Genomic DNA, 15,640 nt, shown 5'->3' on the forward strand with positions numbered 1-15,640 from the left:
TGAGAGTCTAGACTGATGATTTTCTTTGAATGCCAGATGTGAAAGGCTTTCATAAAGGAATCTCAAACATCACCCATTTAAAAACAAATCGACCCAAGCTGCATTCAGCGATGCAGAGAACTTTCTATCCCAGACTGCAGGGAGAGAAGGCAGCCTGGGCCTCGGCGGCATGGCCTGTTGCTGCCCCCTGCAGGTCATGAGCAGGGCAGCCAGGAAAGCCAGCCAAGGCTGGTCCTCGGGCCCAGCCAGGCCTGTCCATCCATCTGGCCCAGAGTATCAGGAGAATGGTGGTAGGCAAGGTGCCACACCACGGGGCTGGGCCTTGGCGTTACACACAACGTCTCATTCAATCTTTAACCCTGCAAAGTGGAGATGTGGACTCTTCACAGACAAGAAACCACAGGTCCCAAGAAGTGGAGTGATTTGCCCAATGGATGCAACTAGCTTATTCGGTATTGGCATTGGATTCCAGTGTCTTTTCCATGACCCTGTGTGCTGTAGCTATCAACGCTGGAATTCCCTTCTCAGGAAAAATGAAACGAGCTCCATGACACAAACCAGACCAGACCAGTGCGAGGCTGCCCTGCCCCACAGGCCAGGCTGGGGTCCTCACATCCCTGTGGCCTCGGGCTGGGAGTGGTCCTGGATGCAGGGATGTCACGCCTGCTGTAAAGACTGGGGAGGCTCCTAGATTCCTGCACCCCATCCAGGTTCAGGGAGGGTTTGTAGAGCAAGGAGCATCCCCTGGGATCTCCTGACAGCCCTGCCTTTCCCCCGTGCCCCCAACCACGTCTGTCTTGGGCTGTGACCCCCCCTTACACAGGGACTGACTCTGTAAACATGACTCTGAGATGAACCCTGACCAGAGACTTCCCTACTGGCGGCAGCTCCAAATCCTAATGCCAGACACTGGGGATCAGTGACCTTCAGAAGGGGTCAGGCGTGCCAAGGACCCTCCAAGGGCTTCATGTTTAATCTGGTGTGAAAGGACCTCTGCTCCCACGGCTCCGGGCAGCGCAGCCCAGCTCTGCGCCCTCTGGCCTGCCTGCTCCCTGTCGTCACCGGGACACGTCCAGACCCTCTGAAGAGCACTTGCTTTTCTGCCAGTGCTGTTGACTTAAGACTCTGGAGTGTACCCTTGGGTATTCCTTCTTTGTCTGAACCCTCCTCCAGTGGCCCCATCACCTCTCTGACCCCATCTCTCCACAGGGTTCCTTCTACCACAAGGCGAAGCTGTCTGACAACCCAGAGCACGCCCTGCTTTCCCCATCCCGGGGTTTTACACAAGCTGCTCATCTGCCTGGAAGCCCCTTCGTCACTTGCCTGAGTCTGACTTGGCACCAAGCGCTAGCCCTGTACACATGGCTCTTCCCACTTCCTCCCCCTGTCCACACAGGCTGGGTACCCCTGCTTTGAGCTCCACAGCGTCTCCTACCAGCACATTCCTCTGATAACAATGTCACCTGCAGTCACTTGACCACTGCATCTGCCTGCATAGAATCCGGAAAGCACGTAGCAAATATTTGGTTGAGTCCCTAATCTCTTTGTATCTGGACGTGATTGCCCCTTTGTTCAGGGACCACATTTGCTGAATTGGAAACTAGGACTTGGGATCTGACCACAGGACAGTATAATTGCCTTTGGGATTGTCCTGGGAGACGAGGTTTCTTTCTGGCCCCGCTCACCCCACCCAGGGCACCAGGGAGCAGGGAGAGGATCCGACTTTATCATTCTAGTATGAGATGGCCAGCGGTGCCATTGGGCCCAAGGGGGAGTGGTCAACTCAGGGAGCTGTCACTGAGCCACAAATCCAGGTCCACTCCTGGCCTGTCTGACCCACTAGCACCAACTCCTCCTGGAAGGGTTGGCTGAGGTTGAGTCTATGAATACAGCTGGGAGCTGGAGGAAATAGTTCCCATAGCAGTTCAGCTCTTTTTGTTTGCTCCCAGAACTGCTGTCTGGAGAATGTGGCTGAGAGAAGCCTTGATTATAATTCCTGTATAAACTCTAAGGATAGTTGCACAATGTTGCAGTCATTTACACCTTAGTAAAAACAAATTAATGCAATTCGGTCATTGAATCCTAGAATCTTAGGATAAAAGGGGGCCTTCACAACGAGCACCCTTTCTGCTTAGCGGGCTTCCTTCCTTCCAATCAGCGATGGTGCTATAGCTTGACACATTTACAAAATACACCGCCTACCCCTCCTCTTCCCATATCCCTCTGCAATGCAGGGACTCAGCTCCCGCTCCCCACACAAGAAAGCAGGATATGGTGAGGCCAGAAAGGAACAACAACGGAGCCATAAATTCTCGCTGGCCGCCACTATCTTCTAGCTGGCAGCTGGGTTGGAGTCACAGGAAGGAGGAGCCACACGATCCGCAATCCACTATCCGCTTGCTAACTGCACTTGCTAGCCGCAATCCGCCATCCACTTCTCTGCCAACCAACCAAACCCCTAGCATAGCCACGGCAGTTATATTAGTGGCCAATGGCTAACTGGCAACAGCTGATGGCCACGCAGCCACAGCGATGGCCATCTGATTACAGCTGTTCGCTATCTAATAACTGAGCCAGCACCTTTCCGCGTGAGGCTGAGAGCCTGGAAACTGCTCTCCTGGCTCTGTCCCCACACTCCCCCATCTCCTAGATGAAGCCCTGTGACTTAGGAGGTGCCCAGACCCCTTGGGCCTTTGGGAGAGGAGAGGGAGGGAGGGTCCATCACCGGCCGCCTCACTGGTCAGAGGTAGGAGGTGACAGCACTAAGGTGAGGAAGAGGCTGCCAACCCAAGGAAAAAATGTCCTGTTTCCTAATTCTGCATGCCCAGCGTGACGCCAGTCAACAGGGTCCAAATGGGTTAATGACAAATACACCCTGAAAGTGTCACTATATCTAACAGAAGCCAAATGGTGCCTGGGGTGGGGAGACCCCTTACCTCTTTCACCTCCGCAGAGCAGGACACACAGAGAGCAGGGCAGCCCCACGCTGCTTTCCCATCTCCCATCAGCCTCCTCCTCTGTTCCACCCCAGCCCAGGAAGAACAGCTGAGCCCAAAGAGGGGCCTTGAGGCTGCAGGTGTGTGAAGGAGGTAAGAACCACAAGGGGAACGACTTTTAAGCCTTCATCTGAAAATAAATGAAAATGTGGACAATATGACACATGCTTTTTTCCTTTACAACAATTTGTCTTTGATCAGGAGAGGCCACCTGGGGTAGTCGTGAGGGAGGTACGTTTTGCAGCCACGAGCCTGGGTTGGAATCCTCCTCTGCCACTCACGGGCCTGGTGGGAATATCAGTGCCTTATCGGGTGTGGGGAGATTTTTGAATGATGAAGCCCTTAGAGCCATGCTTGGCACCTGATAAACGCTCTCCAGGAGCAGGACAGGAGTAAATAGCACAACAGAAGACTTGGCGCCATGTGGGCAGAGCTACAATTAATATACGTAGGGAGTAACATTACGGTTTGCAAAGCTCCCTTGGTTCTTCTGTGCTTTCATGTGATGTTCACAGCAGCTCTTCTAGGCACGAGCTGTCATTATCCCCACATTGCAGATGAGAAAACTGAGGTTTCAAAGTGCCAAGAGGCTTGCTTGTCAGCCACAAGGATGGCCCAGTGGACAGCAGAACAGAACACCAGAAAAGGAGACTAGGTGTGAGGAGGCCATCTGAAATTTCATCATCAGAGAATCTAGCAAGAGATTCCTTGCCAATTTGCACTGTGCATGTCTGGGGTTTTGTGGATGCAGGACTGAATTTTACACTTGTGGGAGAGGGGATGGGTAATCTTCCCAGAATCCAAATCCAGCTGCCTGTGGACCCTCCCCCCACCCCGGCCCCGCAGTTAAATGCAGACAGGGCACAGAGGAGAGCCTATGCTCCTGCTTCCAGCTTCCCTACTAGTTTCAGGGCCAACCGACCTCCTGAGGACAACAAGGATACACAGCCCTTGCGAATGGACCAAGGCAGATCAGATCTTGGCAGCCCCACAAGTGGAGATTGTCATCTTGCCTGTATCCGAGTCTCCCTGCTTCCATCACGGTTTCCATAAGCGACACCAACACATTCATCCACCCGCTGTGCAAGTGCAGCCCTGCAAAACCCTCAGTTGCCCGTTTGTGCCTGCATCCGAGCGCCACCTAGTGGCAGTTGTTGGGCATAGAGCCCAGGTGCGCTTCCCCACCCCCCCACCCCCCCCCAGAGCTGCCTTCCTACGTTGTTATTTAACGTAAAATGGACACTTTGAACTCATCAGCTCTGTGGCTCTGTCCGTATGAGACCCTGTCCATATAACCCCTGTGCTAGTCCCTTAGCTTTAGCCATGCTGGACAGCGTGAAGACACTAACCTGCTCATTGTAAACTTGGCCCAAGATGGCTTAGAGCATCCTTCCTCTTGCTCTCAAAGCCCACAAAGCTCTGATGTCCCAAAGGCTTGGCCAGGGATGAACTGGCAGCCACCGGGCATGGTGGAAAGAAGACAAAAGTAGGCATCCAAAGACCTGAGCTCCAATTCCCCCATTCCTCCCTGAGAGCTAGGTGGACTTGAGTAAGTCATCCAAGCACTCCAAATCCACCTGTCTGTCCCCACATGTGTAACCAGGATAAGACCCATCCTTAACGTCGCATCATGATGTCAAGGTGACAAACACATGTTATTTCTCTGCAAGAATCCAACAAATGAGCCGAGAGAATGTCTACACGTTTTTAAGAAATGGGTAGCAATCCCTGCTTTTCCTCGCCCTTGTAGATGCTGGCTTCTCTGTGTGGCCAGCTCCTCTCCCCCTCCTCCTGGCTAACCCCGCCCTCATACCGCCATCGCCCCCTCCAGAAAGCCCCTCCCTCACCCCAGCCCCAGGCTGAGCTGGGTCCCCCCACCCCCGGGCTCCCATGACACAGTTATGACTGTTGTCACACTTTGTTGTGAGCATTTGTTCCTGTATCTTCCTCCAACTAAGCAGTGTCCTCTTTGAGGCCAGGGACTGTCTCACTCTGGTATCCCTGCTGCCCAGCTCAGGGCCCAGGACACAGTAGGTTCTCAATCCTGCTCTGGGACGAGGACTGAAAACATGAGCTAAACAAACAAATGCGACTGCAGGGCCAGGAGGATGTTCTCTCTTCTGCCTGCGGCTGCCCTGCTTCAGAACTGCAATCCACCTCGATTCTCGTGTATGTGCAGAGGCAAAGACAGACTTTTTTTCATGTAGATATGCAGTCAGCCCAACACTTTTATTAAAACGACCATCCTGTCCACACTGCACTGCAGTGTCACCTCTGTCATAAATCAGGTGACTGTATATGAGTGGGGCAGTTTCTGAACTCTCTACTCTGTCCCATTGGTCACTTCATCATCCAGCTTCCTGAGGCAAAAACGCTGTTACAGGCGTCCTCTATGCAGATAAATGACAAAATGTAAGCCAACAAGTTTCAGCAGCACCATGCCCACTGGCGAGCCTGAGCCGGGGACAGAGCCAGAGGAAGTGGTGAGGCTGGAGTTGAGGCTGCCGGCAAGGAGCAACAGGTGAGCAGGTGGCCGGGACAGCGCTCCAAGGAAGGGAAGGTCACAGCCACTCTGTGCACCTCATGGGACCGAACGAAAGGTGGGCTGTCCCTGTAACAAGGACAGAAGCAGAAAGGCAAGCCAAGGCACCAAGTCGGGAGGAAACTCTTGTCTGAATCCCTGGCAGCAGCTAAGGGAACGTGTGCACCGTCCAGGGCTGCATTCACTGGTACCTACTGCTAGGGCATCTGGCTCGGGGCCCTGCAGGCAGTTCTCAGGGAAGCTCCCCGACCGAGCAACTCAAGGCTTCTAGAGGCTTCTGCCAGCTGGGACTATGAAGACTGCAGAGACTTGAGGAGACAGAGATGTTGAAAAATGCCCCAGTTCCTCTTTGCCCTCAGCTGGGAAACTCAAATGAATAAAGAGACCTCACATGGGGACAGTGGGGATCCAAACGGCACGTTGCCCTCCTACAGGGGCAGCTACCCCTCAACCAACTGCTGCCATGGGGATCTGGGGCCCAGAGCCACATAAAACACTACATCTACAGCGATATCTGATTGTATCTTAGTATTTGATTGGTATCTTGGAAATCAATAGAAACAAATTATTCTACCCTTGGATTTTGTTCAGATATTAGAAGGAGAATATGGAGGAGGTGTCCCTTTATGCTGAGACAACTTATTGTGAAGATGAGAAGAAATAAACATGGCCCCCCTGCTGGGTTACCTTTCCAAGTATAATTGCATTTTAGTAATCTGGGGCTAATTCTGAAGGTAGTAATTGTTTGGTTCTCACATTGGGTTTGTGTTGATTTTTGGAAAATGTGTTGATGCTTATTTTATTTTCCAATCTTGTACTACTTTAATGAAAATTCATTACCAACAGACCTTCTGAACTGGAAAGGAAGAAATTGAAAATATGCATCTGTATATAAATAAACAGACATGCTAAATAAATAAATTCTTTTTACATGCAGTATCTTGCCCAGCCTGAGGAAATATAAATAAGGGAATATTTCAGCCTTAGGAACACAACAAAAAAATTATGAAGAGTAAGTAAACGAAACACTATTATTTCAAGGACCATTTGGGACAACTGTGGTGTAGGAAGGAAAGCATTAAGTTGAGAATCATAAGATCTGGTTCCAGATTTTGCCCTTGCAGGTAAATTACTTAACCTCTGCCTTGTTGGAGTTATTTCTTTGGCCAAAAAACAAGTGAACAGAAGTGAATATGTCAACAGAAGTGAAGCTTCCAGAGCTGGCACAAGCTTTTTGCTACGCTGTCTTTTCGTGCTGACACGGTGACCAGCAAGCTTCCAGGTGACGGTCACTCTGTCACCCAGAATTCCATAATGAAAGCAACAATGATGCTGATCAGAGTCTCAGAGCAGCATCCACGCATACGGATGTGAGCAAGAAACAAACTGTCGTTTTAAGCCTTCGAAATCGGGTGGGATGCTTGTTACTGCAGCACGGCCAAGCCCATCACACCTGATACCTGTCTGTAAGCCTCATTCCTTACCTTAAAATGAAATTGACAAATTTAGAATGTGGAATGCATGTTACCTCGCCCAGCAATGAATACACTGAATTACTGCTGTTTCTACATATACCACATACCTCATGTCCTGTATTGCTCCTTATGTATTTTACACATAATATGTTAACACTTGCATCTATTATGAGTTTTCTGAAGATAGAAATTATGTGTTTTCATGTATACATCTCAAATAACAATAAAAAATTAAGCCAACAAACAAGGTGTATTTCTCTTAAAAGTAAAACAAAATGTGACCAGGTTGCATAACTGGCTAAAACAGGTTTTTCTCATTAGTCATCAAAGAAACGCAAATTGAAAACCACAATGAGATAATTTTGTGCCTATTAGGATGGAAAATCAAAAAGACTGGCAACGTAAAGCATAGACGAGAATGTGGAGAAAGTGGGATTCCACACGGTGCTCCCGGGAACGTAAGACCATCCAACCACTTGATAAAACAGTTTTAAAGATTCTTCAAAAGTTAAATATACACCTTCCATATGATCTAGTCATTCCACTGACAGAGAGTTATCCAAGAGAAATAAACGCACACGCCCGTGCTACTAGTTACCTACTGCTGTGTAACGTTACCACAAACTTACACAGCACATTATTTATTATCTCACCGTTTCTGTGGGTCTGGAGTCTGGATGTGGCTTAGCTAGTCTCTGCTTCAGCATCTCTCACAAGATTGCCATGAAGCTGTCAGCCAGGGCTGGGGTCTCATTTGGGGCTTGACTGGGGAAGGAACCCCTTCAGCTCACGTGGTTGTTGGCAGGATTCAATTCCTTGTAGGCCCTCCCTACATCAGTTATTTGATGGCTATTGGACAGAGGCTACTCTCTGATCCTTGCCACGCGGGCCTCTCCATAGGGCAGCTTGTTTCATCAAAGCCAGCAAGAAAACTAAGAGAGTCTGCTAGCAAGACGGAAGATACAACCTGATGTAACATAATCACAGGAGTGACATCCCATCACCTTTGCCGTATTCTATAGGTTAGGAGCAAGTCACAGGTCCTGCTCACACTCAAGGGGAGGAGTGTGCAAGGGCGTGAACACCAGGAGACAGGGCTCATCGCTGCCATCTTGCAGCCTCCTGCCACGCTCATGCAAACACTTGTACGGGAATGTTTACAGCGACTTTATTCAAAATAGTCTAGAACTATAAACAACCCACAGACCCATCAACAGGTGAGTGGATCAACAAACTGTGTGAAAAGACAACAGAACAACACTCAGCTATAAAAGGGAATGCACTGGGGCAGCCAGTTTGCTCAGTGGTTAGAGCACGGAGCTCATAACACCAAGGTTACCGGTTCGATTCCCACAGGGCCAGTGAGCTGCGCCCACCCCCACAACTAGATTGAAAACAACGACTTGACATGGAGCTGATGGGTCCTGGAAAAACACACTATGCCCCAATATTCCCCAATAATTTATTTTTTTTTAAAAAAGGGAATGGACTACAGATACACACAGCAACATGAATGGATCTCACAGACATGATAATAACTGTAAAAAAAAAAAAAAAGCCAGACACAAAAGCATTCATACTGTATTTATATAATATTCAAAAAATAGGCAAAACCAATCTATGGGGATAGAAACCAGAATAGTGGCTGCCTCTGGGTAGTGGGTATTGACTAGAAAGGGATAGGAGGGAACATTCTAGAGTGATGGGAATATTCTGTATCTTGTTTCGATGGTGATATACGGGCATATACAATTATCAAACTTCATCAAGTGATTAGGATATGTGCATTTCATTGTATGCTAATTATATTTCAACAAAAACTAGGTTTAGTCTCTTGCCATCAATCATAGTAATTACATTCTTTAGCTTGAAGAATACTTATTCTGGCCATCAACTAGAACAATTCCAATTTTTAAATATTCCCTTTTATTGAGAGGGGAAAATGAGCCAACATATAATAGCAAAGAAAAAAAAACGTTAGAACAGAATCCTCACAAAGATGTAACAATATAATTTATAGCTGTCTTTGAGCATTGAAAGACGATGTACTGCCAAGGGAGGGCCTGTTCAAAGATGGCCCTAAATATGTGGGGTATTTTTCTCTAATCGTTATTATTATTATTATTATTATTATTAAATGCAGAGCACAGACAGTATTTCAAGCTGGCATGGGCTTTTGCACCCAAAGCAATATACATCACTCACGGCACCTAAGAAATACTTCCTAAGCTCACCTCCACGCTCCAGAAAGAGAATGTATTTGGTGGGGGCTGGAAAGAGTCCAATCGCTGAACGGGCCCAACCGCAGTGCTAAACCACAGCCCAGCTTGAAGGGCCAGATGCAAAGGGGAGACCAAAATGAAAGCTATCAACAGAATAAAAGAACACACAGACAGAGAAACAGCAGGAGGGCTGCAGAAATAGAGGCAAGCACAGGGAAATAGACCAAGAACATGAAATGTGCTGTTCCTGATTTGCATGTTGGATTGGGCTGACACACAGCCTTATTTTAAATAGAAAATTTTAACTGAAAGAGTATATGTATTTTTTTTTTAATGAACAAGAAAAGATAGTATGCAGGCAGGTTCACAATAACCAGAGAGTGAGACCAATCTCTTTCAGTGAAAATTAAATTCCAACAAAAAAAGGAAGGGTGGGTATGTGAATAAAGACCCATTTTAAACAAAGAGAAGAAAAGGTATTTGCAGTTGAGAGACAATGTGTGTCCTAAGGCAGACTGGTTGAATCTTTAAGCAAATAAACACACTTGACAATAAATACTTCTTAAGGCATATGGTTCAGTGGCTGAAAATCCGTTAATAAAAGGCAAGCGTAGAAAACAGGGTATGTTGCCACCCACAGTCCCTGACGTTGTCACTCGTTCATTCCATGTACATTTAGCAAGCCCCAAGCCCCGGTGTTCCTGACCCAACCTGGACCGCAGGAGGACGTCATCTTCGTGCTCCCTGCTTCCCTGTGGCTTTCCCTTCCCCAGCACCCTACGAAGGGGTCATACATGCTTCCTTCCCATTCCACAACCCTCTGCCATGGTCAGGCCCTCAATCCCTCAGGTTTCTGTCTCAACGTGGACCACAGCCCCCAACATCGCCACCAGACCGAGGACCAGAACTATGTCAGAGCCTTTGTGATGATTTCTTTTAGATGTAATCATGGAGGGTCTTGTTAGACTACTTATCTTTTAAAGTTGCCTACTGAATATTTACCACTGAAATAATATGTCTGGAATTTGCTTCAAAATAATATTGGGGAATATTACACAGCAATTTTCAAAAGTGGCAACGACAAAGACGAATCTCACAGAAAATGCTGAGTCAAGAAACTAGACCCTCCAAAATTTCATTGTACCTGCTGTATGATTCCCTTCAGGAAGATTAAAAATAGGCAAAACCAACCTTTTGAGCTACAAGTTAGACTAGTGGGTACCTTGCAGGGAAAGGTGGGGATGGAAATCAGAATAGCACCTGCCTCTGGGTGGTGGGCACTGACTGAAAGGGAACAGCAGGGAACTTTCTGGGAAGACTGAAATATTCTATACCTTGTTTTGGTGATGGTACATAAGGGTATATCAAGGCACGCACATTTCATTGTATACTAACTATATTTCAGTAAAGACTGGCCATCATAGTAGTTATTAGCGTAAGGAACACTTATTCTGGCCACCAGATGACTTGATGACTAAGGCAATGGAGACTCCTTGTACATGAATCTTCGTACAAGCCCACGGGCATTAGTCGTCCTTGCCAGTGAAGAAATGAATGAAAATAACTGGACTGTTATTCAGCTGTGAGAATAATTCCGTCCTGGAGCCACAGATACTTAGAAAAGCCCGGCAGGATTTTGTCACAAACAAATCACCCAATGTGGGATCTTTTTTTGGAATCCACATTTTTCATTACAATGTATGTCAAGGAACCGCATCACACAGGATCAATGAATATAAAACAAACATTCTCTTTTGAGAGGAGTAAATGCACCATATGCAGGGAGCCAGAGGAAGCCCACACCCACCTGTGCTGGTGAAGCCAGCGACCTCTCTGTCCTTCAATGCCAGGCGCTGGAGGGACAGACAAATGTGAGCAGGACACATCGTCTGTTACAAGTCTAAGCATTCTTCATGAAGAAGTGAAGCTTCTCCCTAGGAAAGAACCTCAGCCTTGGAAACTAAGTATAGAAAATATGCAGTAACTCACAGAGGGATGAAGGGTCTTCCCGGCCCTAAGAATAATGGCGGACTGCCTGGCGGGTCACCCTCGTCGTGGTTCACCAGGCTCTGAGTAGCAGGAGAAAAGTGACCGAAGGACTCAGAGGCTTCAGTCTCAGCTTGAATTTATTCTTTCTTCCCTGGGCATTGTTTATAGCTCTGTTTAAAAATATCTGGCAGCTTCCACCGGATTGGCTTGTCTGTCAGTCTATTGAATAAACAGTCTGAAGTTTGCTGGCACTCTACAGCCATTTCACCTGCCAAGGATAATTTAATAGAATTATGAAACTTGATTCGGGTTCAAAACTTGATTTAGGGTCTGTCTTATGCTTCACAGATTATGCAGCTGGTATATATCACCAATATTTAAAAATTAGAGTATGATTCAGGCAAGAATATGTGAAAGCTTGATAAGGAACTGAATATTTACATAAGCCCAAAATAACTCCCACAAATGTACTTACCAACCACAAAAGGAAAAACAGTAACTTAACAGTGGAAAAATATGATGGATACCACCTGAACCAAACAGTCAGTGTTCTTATCAGCAATAATGAAATCAACCCACATTGTATGCCTCATAAGATGCACTGAGAACCACACAGTATTAGTTCTGGGATATTCTGGCCAAAATGCATAATCTGAATCTAATAATGAGGAAACATTAGACAAACCCAAGTTAAATAATGCCAAAGTCCTGAAAGGCAAAGGAAGGCTGAGGAAGTGTTCCAAATTAAAGGACCCTAGAAAGACAAGAAAACTAAATGCAATGTGTGATCCTGGATTAGAATGAAAAATAGCTATGCACGACATTAATGGGATCATGGGCGAAATTTGAACACAGGCAGACTATAAAGTAGGAAATAGTATTGGATCAATGTTAAATTTCATGGATTTGATAACTATATTGAGGTTACATAAGAACATGTCCTTCCTCTTGGATATACCCATGAAAGTATTTAGGGGTCAAGGGACAGGATGTCTACAACTTATTCTCAAATGGTTCAGGAAAAAGAAAAATGCGTGTGTGTGTGTGGAGAGAGAGAGAGAGAGAGAGAGAGAGAGAGAGAGAGAGAGAGAGAGGGAGAGAGAGAGAGAGAGAGAGAGAGAGAGAGAGAGAGAGAGAGAGACCAAATGTGGAAACTGTTAACAATTGGTGAATCTGTGTGACTCTTGTGTCAAATGGGGTGAAACTGAGAGTGGAGATGTGAACAGGGCTTAATCCTCTCTCTGCTTTACTAGCACCCCACAAAAGTCAGCAGACATCTCAGACCACAATAGGAACAAACTGAACTATTCTGGGGGTCTATATGTGTCCAGCTAGATGAACCAAAATGACTCAAATCATCTTTGTCTTTTCCCTTTGTTCCCATGGTTAATGCTGTGCTGACATGACAATACCATTTTTCTTAGAAATGGTACTTGCTAAAAATCTAGGCACAGGTAAAGTTGTAAACAATACCTATTTTTTCGCCTTCCTGCATTAACAAGGAAAGACTAAACTTGCTTCTTCTCACATTGTTCACTCCCCTTTTGCTAATGACAAACATTTATCTACCAATATATCATTTGTTTAATGTTTTAAGATCATTTTTGCTGCATGTCCTTAAAGTAATCCTATAATTATGGGAGTAGATTCTTCAATTTATAAACAAACTAGGGCCTGCAGATATTACTTGTCTGTATTTGAATATGTAGTGAGGCCTGTTTTATAATTTATAGCTCATGAATCTCTACATATTTACTGCTTGGCCTTCTGGTGACATTAAGCTACAGCTTGAATTATGATGAAGGCAATGACAATTTATACAAAGATGCTGTGGTTATTTATTCAAAAAGCACTTATTGAAAGCCTTCAACATATCAGGCACTCTGTCAGTTATTTGAAAACCAGATAGCTGTATGAATTAGACATGGCAGTCAAGCATAGATTTATTTACTTTTCTTATAATAAATAAACAAATAATAAAAACCATGATGACTACAAGTTCAAATGAGAACCAACAAGTGATGCCTCATAATCACCATCTTTCAGCACCAAGATCTATTGTGTCACTCAGCTTGGGTTTCCATATGAAGCAAGAGTTCAACAGCCCCACAGCCATGAACTAGACTACAGGTATCAAATCCCAGCCTTGGATAATCCATGTTCAAGATAACACAAGACACCTGGTTCCCAGCTCTTGATTTCTAAATATCATTCCCCACATCAGGGCTCCTGGGAGAAATGGTTGATTCCAGGGCTGGGGCTGGGAAGTCCCAGATAAGCACGGACATCACATTGTGCCAGAAAGCACAAAAATGTTTGTTTTTAATAGGAACTTTTCATGAAAAGGAAATTTATACAGTCAGAAAGTAGATTAGTGGTTTCTTGGGCAGGAGGATGAAAGTATTATCAAACAGATCTCCAGTCATATTTTTTTACCCTTCAGTGAAGTTACTAAAAATCACTGAATTGTATACTTGAAATAGGTGAATCCTATGTATGTAAAATATATCTCATAAAGCAATTTTTAAATAGTATCACTTTTTTTTTTTTTAAGCAGACTATACGAGACTGAACGACCAAATCCATGGAAAACCTTGATTGGATCCTGGATTGAAAAAAAAAAAAACAGTTTAAAAAACACACTCGGGGGATAGGGGAGTTTTTTTTTTAATGGACTGTAAATTAGATACTGCCACCAAATTATTGGTACATTTTCTTGGGTGTGAGAATGGTATTATGACAATAGGGGAGACTTTCCTTAAATTCTCAGGCCATGCAGCTGAAGAAGTTCGGGCTGAAGCATCTGATTGATGCCTGTGACTTACTTTCAAGTGATTTAGGAAAATATACACACGTACATACGAGGATAGAAAATGCAAATGCGAAACAATGTTAATAGTTGTTCAATCTATATGGAAGATAAACAGGTATTCATTGTACCATTCTTTCAACTTTTCTATAGGTTTACCAATATTCAAGATAAAATGTTAGGGTAAAATATTCCAAGGACCACATTTACTTGCTTTAGGGTAAAACTTAAAGAATCGCTGTTTAATGAGGAAGAAGTTGCAGGAGTAAAATGACTCCGGATGACGGTATTTTCTCCATCCCTCACTTATTACCGCAGCCACACTGGTTTCCTTTGGTTTTCAGGTGAGCGTGAGCCTTCGTAAGAACCTTTGCTTTTCGAGCTCAGGCCTTCCTCTGCCCTGGATTCTCTCACAACACCCCATACCTTTCCTGCAAGGGCTTACCAAAATGATAGTAATTTGTTAAATTATCTCTCCCACCATCATCTGTTAAATCATCTGTTCTACTGCTGTTTCCCCTGTCCTCCTACAGTGCCTGGCCTCTTACAATAGGCACCTAATAAATATTTTTAAAAGAATGTATTTGGACTCACCAAGGTGTCGCCAATTGTTATGAATCTCACTGGTGTTAGAGAAGCACCACTTTATCTTAGGTTTGTTTCTAAGGAACAGTTATCATTTTAGATTCAGGTCTACTGATGTTTCCTGGAGGTCTCCGCCAGCATTTCTCGGTATCTCCATAATGGATCCAGGTTTGGGGGGAGATAGAAAATCAAACAGAATGAGCGTGCAGTCATTTAAGGGGGAAATATGTTGTAAAGAATACAGTCAGTGAATCAAGTACAAGACAGAAAACATCATGCAAAGGCTCACTGAAGACTTACCAGAGCTTTCTGCAGTTTCTGGCATACCATGGATGTGGCAGGGTGATGAAGAAAGTGGGTTGTGATTTATTTTCTTGCTGAAATCTTAAGGAATGAACATTATCTTTTGCTCTCGTAGGAGAGTAAGCAGATAGCTCAGATACTAAAATCTGGATTTCTATCTTCCTACAGGGACAATTAATAAGTGTTTGTGTTTCTAAAAAAAAAAACAAAAAACTGCAAATTGGAGTGTCTACTGCCATGAAAACAATCCCTAAAAACAGGCATTTGCTATTAAGTTTATTGAGGGGATTAACTAGATGGGGGAGAATATGCAATGCAGGCTTTTAGTGTATCTGGTTGGGGAGGAGAATCTAGAATGAAGATGGTTGCTCCCCCAGGATTGGGAACAGAAGTGGGAGGCATGGGTCCATGAGTCGTGCATGAGGCTCAAAAGTGGCAGGACTCCAGGTGAGTTTTCCACTAGTCTTGGGAGGACTGAGCTGTAATAGCTGTAGTGTGGCAATCTCCGGGGATGGCACCTAGTAATCTGTGTTTAAGAACTCTTCCAGATAATTCTTAAGCACATGCAAGTTTGAGAAGCACTGGTCTATAGTCTTATCCCATTGGGGGTGTTAAAAAATTGTATGTGCATGTATGTATGTATGTATACACACACACACACACACACACAAAATCGCATTATACATACACACACAAACATGTGCAAAAAGAGCGGAATA

The sequence above is a fragment of the Rhinolophus sinicus genome, chromosome 5 (assembly GCF_057876585.1).
Source record: "Rhinolophus sinicus isolate RSI-liver-muscle chromosome 5, RSI-T2T, whole genome shotgun sequence".
NCBI classification, from domain to species: Eukaryota; Metazoa; Chordata; class Mammalia; order Chiroptera; family Rhinolophidae; genus Rhinolophus; species Rhinolophus sinicus.